A 7,137-nucleotide genomic window follows, 5' to 3' on the forward strand; every position below is an offset into this window, starting at 1 on the left:
AAAGGTTTGCAGTGCTGAGGACATGAGGAGACCTAGAAAGAAGCATTGCTTGGTTTGGAAGTTTATTATGCGAATGAATTTGCTTTGTACATTTTAGAGACATGCACATCGACGAGATAGCGGCAGTACCTATGCGTTAGGTTGCTTTGGGCAAAACAAACCGCAAAAGACGGGTCACGTTGACCCAGCTGTCTAATTAGGGCGCCTATCATTTGTAATGTAGTTGTTTCAAGTTAAAAATTATTGCATACAGTTCAATGGAGCGTCAGACAGGTTGAGGCAAATATTGTTTATTAGGTTGCTTTGGGCAAAACAACGAAAGACGCGTCGCATTGACCCAGCACCAAACAGCTTGAGGCAAATACGCTGCCACCCGGTGGTAGCACTTGGAATTCATCTAGCCTGTCTGATATGGTCAATTTCATGAGGATGCTAGTATTAAGACGACCACTCTGGCCTTTACTTCACTCTGAACTGGGTGGTACCACCCAGTACATGTACCGAGGCTGGCCGTGTAGTTACGCAACTGTGCTTTGAATTGAAAGCTAAGGTCCTGGAAGTTACTCGCTATGTTTATACATTCAATTGACTATAGCAGCAACCTGGACTGGACAGCAGCAGCCTTCTTTGTAGTCAAACAGCCAATGGGGACGCCAAGCCCTGCAGCAAAACATGCAAGAAGTTTCACATTCAAGAGATGCACCATCGATTGAGGCACATCCTGAATGATGACTGACACCAAAGTTGACTTTATTTACAAGACCACCAACAGGAAGCAAACACACCACTGTTGATTTTATTCACAAGTATGCCCACATGATGCATGACGATTCAAAAACCAAAAAATGTCTCTGACCACATTAAAACAGCTTTTACTCGTACAGAAAAATGTACCAACATTCTGCAAGATTCTGAGTTCGGTGGCCATTTTAAAGCAGGGTTGCCAAAGATGACTTACTGATCGCAACAGACACCGTTTGTACACTTGTCGTTTGCATCTATGGGTGTCTGGCTACTTGGCTTTTGTCAACAATTTAGAATGCATGCAGCTTTTCTTTGTGTAGTTAAAAAAAAAAAAAAAAAGCCTGACACTGCATATTTAACAAGTCAATTTTGTTTCAGCCTAACTTTACAATTGTCTTGTCATTGAGAATGTCTCAAATGATTCCAGTTTGTATGCACGATAGACTGCCAATGCCAATGTTTAAAATGGACCACTTGAATTCAGTTCACAGTTTAATTGCAGTTCAATGGTACACACACACAGTTACAGTACAAACAGTTCATTTCATGATTAAAAAAACAGTAAAACAACAATATTGCAAAATGACGCGGCGCAAAACAAAACATTAAAAAAAAAAGAAAAACAAACAATACAAAACAAACAATACAATACAATACATACAATACATACAACACATACAATACATACAATACAATACATACAAAACAAAAAAAAAGAAAAAACAAAAGAAAAACAAAAGAAAAAACAAATACATACAATACATACAAAACAAAAAAGAAAAAACAAATGAAAAAAAAAAAAAAAAAAATACATACAATACAATACATACAAAACAAAAAATACATACAATACAATACATACAATACAATACATACAAAACAAAAAACCAAAAACAAAACAAACAATACAAACAATACAATACAAACAATACATACAATACATACAATACATACAAACAATACATACAAACAATACAATACAAACAATACAATACATACATACAATACAATACATACAATACAAAAAACAAAACAAAAAACACAACAAAACAAAAAAAACAAAACAAAAAACAAAACAAAACAATACATACAATACATACAATACATACAATACACACAATACATACAAAACAAAACACAAAAAAAAACAAAAACAAACAATACATACAATACATACAATACATACAATACATACAATACATACAATACATACAATACATACAATACATACAATACATACAATACAAACACAATACAATACAAACAATACAAACAATACATACAATACATACAATACAATACATACCATACAATACAATACATACAATACAATACATACAATACAATACATACAATACAAACAATACAATACAATACAAACAATACAATACATACAATACAAAAAACAAAAAAAAAGAAGAAAACAAAACAAAAAACAAAACAATACATACAATACACACAATACAATACATACAGTACATACAAAACAAAAAACAAAACAAAAAAAAAAAAAATAAAAAACAATACATACAATACAATGCATACAATACAATACATACAATACAATACATACAATACAATGCAATACAATACATACAATACAAGACATACAATACATACAATACAATACGATACATACAATACATACATACAATACATACAAAACAAAAAACAAAACAAAACAAAAAACAACAAACCAAAAACAAAACAAAAAAATACATACATACATACAATACATACAATACAAAAAAATCCGACGTCCGGATAAGCGGTGGATGGCTGGGAGGCTGGCTGGATGGGTGGCTGGATGGATGGGTGGATGGATGGGTGGGTGGATGGGTGGATGGATGGGTGGGTGGATGGATGGATGGATGGATGGATGGATGGATGGATGGATGGATGGATGGATGGGTGGATGGGTGAACAAAAAACAAAACACAAAAAACAAAACAAACAATACAATACATACAATACAAACAATACATACAAACAATACAATACAAACAATACAATACAAACAATACATACAAACAATACATACAAACAATACAATACAAACAATACAATACAAACAATACAATACAAACAATACAATACAAATAAAATACAAATACAATACAATACATACAATACATACAATACAATACATACATACAATACAATACATACAATACAATACAATACATACAATAATTACAATACAAAAAAACAAAAAACAAAAAAAAGAAAACAAAACAAAAAAAACAAAACAAAAAACAAAACAATACATACAATACAATACAATACACACAATACATACAAAACAAAAAACAAAACAAAAAACAAAACAAAACAATACATACAATACAATACATACAATACAATACAATACACACAATACATACAAAACAAAAAACAAAAAAACCAAAAAACAATACATACAATACATACAATACAATACATACAATACAATACAATACATACAATACATACAATACATAACAATACATAACAATACATAACAATACATACAATACAATACATACAATGCAAAAAAAACAAAAAAACAATACATACAATACAAACAATACAATACATACAATACATACAATACAATACATACAATACAATACAATACAATACATACAATAGAAACACATACAACACATACAATACATACAACACATACAACACATACATACAATACATACAATACATACAATACATACATACAATACATACAATACAATACAATACATACAATACAAACACATACAATACATACAATACAAACACATACAATACATACAATACATACAATACAATACATACAATACATACAATACATACAATACATACAATGCAAAAAAAACAAAAAAACAAAACAAAAAAACCCAACAAAAAACAATACATACAATACAATACAATACACAATACAATACATACAATGCAAAAAAACAAAAAAAAACAAAACAAAAAAACCCAACAAAAAACAATACATACAATACAATACAATACACACAATACAATACATACAAAACAAAAAAAAACAAAAAAACAATACATACAATACATACAATACAAAAAAAAAATAAAAAAAAATAAATACATACAATACATACAATGCAATACATACAATACAATACATACAAAACAAAAAAACCAAAAACACAACCAAAAAAAAACAATACATACAATACAATACATACAATACATATAATACAATACATACAATACATACAATACATACAATACAATACATACAATACAATACAATACATACAATACATACATACAATACAAAAAAAAAAAAAAAAGAAAACAAAAACAAAATACATACAATACACACAATACAATACATACAGTACATACAAAACAAAAAACAAAACAAAACAAAAAACAAAAAAATAAAAATAAAATAATACATACAATACAATACATACAATACATAATAGAATACATACAATTACATACAATACGATACATACAATACATACAATACAATACATACAAGACATACAAAACAAAAAACAAAACAAAACAAACAATACAAAACAATACATACAATACAAAAAAAACAAAAAACAAAACAAAAAACAAAACAAAAAAATACATACAATACAATACATACAATACATACAAAAAAAATCAAAACCAAAAAAAAAACCCAAAAAAACAAATAAAAAACAATACATACAATACATACAATACATACAATACAATACATACAATACAATACATACAATACAATACATACAATACAATAGATACAAAACAAAAAACAAAACAAGAAAAACAAAACAAAAAACAAAAAACAACAAAACAAACAATACATACAAATCTTGGGATTTCCTGGGTTGAGCTGGATGAAGTGGCTGGAGAGAGGAAAGTCTGGGAGTCCCTCCTAAAGCTGCTGCCGCCGCAATCCGACGTTCGGATAAGCGGTGGATGGCTGGGTGGCTGGATGGATGGGTGGCTGGGTGGATGGATGGGTGGGTGGATGGGTTGGGTGGATGGGTTGGATGGATGGGTGGATGGGTGGATGGGTTGGATGGGCTGGATGGATTGGATGGGTGGGTGGGTGGATGGGTTGGATGGACGGGTGGGTGGACGGACGGATGGATGGATTGATTGACATAGAACACATACAATACCCTGCCATACGCTACCATACACACAATGCATACAATACAATACATACAATACAATACCATACAATATCATACCATACTATTTGCTCTGCATCTGGGAGTTACAATTATAGACATTGAGTAGAGTGGCAATGGCATGATATTTTTGCAACAATTACACATACCAACTCCAGTTTTATATTTAAAATATGTATACAATTATCAGTATATTGTAATGAGTTATAATAATTACAAAAGTATCCGAATTATAATAATTTAATTTTATCATCCATCAACTCACTCAAAAATGTCGGCATGAATCGAGCAGTCGACTAAACGGGAGAAAATCACGCTCGCAAATGTTTGTTGCATAACGGAAGGCGGGCGGGCGGGCGCCATCTTGGAATAGATTTGAACATGACGTAACACATTTGTCACATTCATCAGTTTGCATAACACGGAAATAGCACACTATATGTAATGCAACATTGTTAATTTGACGAAACACAACGCCAAAGAGGTTTGAAATACTGTAGCGGCAAAACGACAGTCGCGGTGGCCGGGACGAGTGTGAAAAGATTTTCAAGATATTTGTTCGCATCAAACAAACAAGGGGTCCGTCGTGAGAAACGGCAATGAACGACAAACATTTGATAGCTTACCCGAGAAACCGCCACACGGTCGGTGGCGCCTGCATTTGATAACTCGCCTTGAATCCTGCAACAAACAAACAAGGCGTCCGTCGTGAGAAACGCCAATGAACGACAAACATTTCCTAGCATGTTAGCTTACCTGAGAAACCGCCCGCTGCGCGGGTGATTGCACCGGTATTTGACAACACCCGAAGACATGACGTCACATCCGTCAATTCAAATCTTCCTCGCCTGCTCGTCCAATGGTGCTTTGCACACTAGCGTACCACGTGACAGGCCACTTCACACGCGGGCGGTTGCACCTGTCGCTCACCTCAAGACTGAAAACTGCCTTCAAAAACCTAAGTGCCACTTTGCCCGCCTCCTACCTCTGCCCAAATTCAGTCTGACCAATCACAGCGCAACTGAAATTGGCTTGACCACGCCCACCTCTCCGACAGGCAAGACTGAAACCTGCCTTCAAAAAAAAAAAAAAAAAAGTCACAAACTTTATGCAGAAGTGAGTGAAAATCGACAAAGCACAGCTCGCGGGTAAGGTCGGGTCCCGAACCATGGTTCCATCGTGTTAGAGGCAATGACGTTTACCACTTGACCAAAGACTCGTGTCCATGACAGTGACAGAAGGGCAACCAACGCTCACCTCAAGACTGAAAACCCAAATAGTGTTGGCTCGTGAGTGAACGATTCGTTCAAAGAGATTCTAAAGATTCAGTTCACCTAAAAGAACTGGAATGCACATCAGTACTTGGGGAGCTTCCGTAGTTGGTCTTTTAGCAGGCCCCGCCCACAAGTACCTCCACATTGGGTCACGTGACTAACAGCTATTTACATACAATAAAATAAAGTATGAAAACGTTATTAAAAAACACACACAAAATCATACATACACAAGACCAATGCCGCTGGAACGAGCTGGACTAAAGGAAGACATCCGTTTAAATTTGGTCAGTTTTAAGAAATAAGGAAATCATGAATATTAAAAGAGGATTTTTTTTTTAAACGACAAAGACGACAAACATTTGCGAGCATGCTCGCTTACCTGAGAAACCGTCCGCCGCCGCCGGCCCGCGCTCGGTGGCGCCTGCATATGATAACTCCCCTTGAGCGAGCACACCTGTCTTCAATTGACCTAAAGCCCTGACGTCACATCCGTCGATTCAAATCTTCTTCTCCTGATCGTCCAACGGCGCTCGGCACACTGACGCCACCAGGTGGTCGCCTGTCATGGTGACTACTGTGGAAAGGCTTGCTTCGGACTATCCGTTGAAACTTTCAACACCGAACATGTTTGGATGGAGGATACCCTATCAATATGACCAAATCTCCTTTGGTTCCCGAGCAGGCTCTGGTCGAGTGGTTAATGCCATTGCCTTCAATCAAATGAAAATATTTGTATCGAGTATATTTGTATTGTATATTTGTAAATGTGCTTTTGTTGTGCAATTAACCCTTTATTTATTTATTCTCTTTTTTTTTTTAACCTCGTGTAGTGTACCTACACATATTGTCATATAAAATGTCAGATTTTTATGTTTTAATTGGCGAATATAAAAACAAGGAATAAGACGCCAGACACGTTTTAACATAAATGTTTATTAAAAATAATAATATCAAAAGCAAATTTCAAACCA

General features: G+C 34.0%; 1 long non-coding RNA gene across 7 annotated transcripts; it reads right to left on the reverse strand.

The window, feature by feature from the left end:
* Window positions 1–274: 274 nt before the first annotated feature.
* LOC148391607 (uncharacterized) lies at window positions 275–6,793 on the reverse strand. 7 transcript variants are annotated; one of them, XR_015860921.1, is made up of 7 exons: window positions 6,546–6,581; window positions 6,224–6,327; window positions 6,057–6,153; window positions 5,646–5,963; window positions 5,516–5,570; window positions 4,561–4,779; window positions 275–660 (listed from the first exon to the last, which is right to left on the reverse strand). It is a non-coding gene; the product is annotated as an uncharacterized LOC148391607 (long non-coding RNA). The 7 variants fall into 7 exon arrangements; XR_015860920.1 differs by lacking the exon at window positions 4,561–4,779; XR_015860922.1 differs by lacking the exon at window positions 4,561–4,779 and having other exon boundaries at window positions 6,057–6,146; window positions 6,546–6,580.
* Between the last annotated feature and the right edge of the window lie 344 nt (window positions 6,794–7,137).

Source organism: Syngnathus floridae, chromosome 10 (assembly GCF_059516105.1).
Source record: "Syngnathus floridae isolate MCC-2025c chromosome 10, RoL_Sflo_1.0, whole genome shotgun sequence".
Taxonomy (NCBI): domain Eukaryota; kingdom Metazoa; phylum Chordata; class Actinopteri; order Syngnathiformes; family Syngnathidae; genus Syngnathus; species Syngnathus floridae.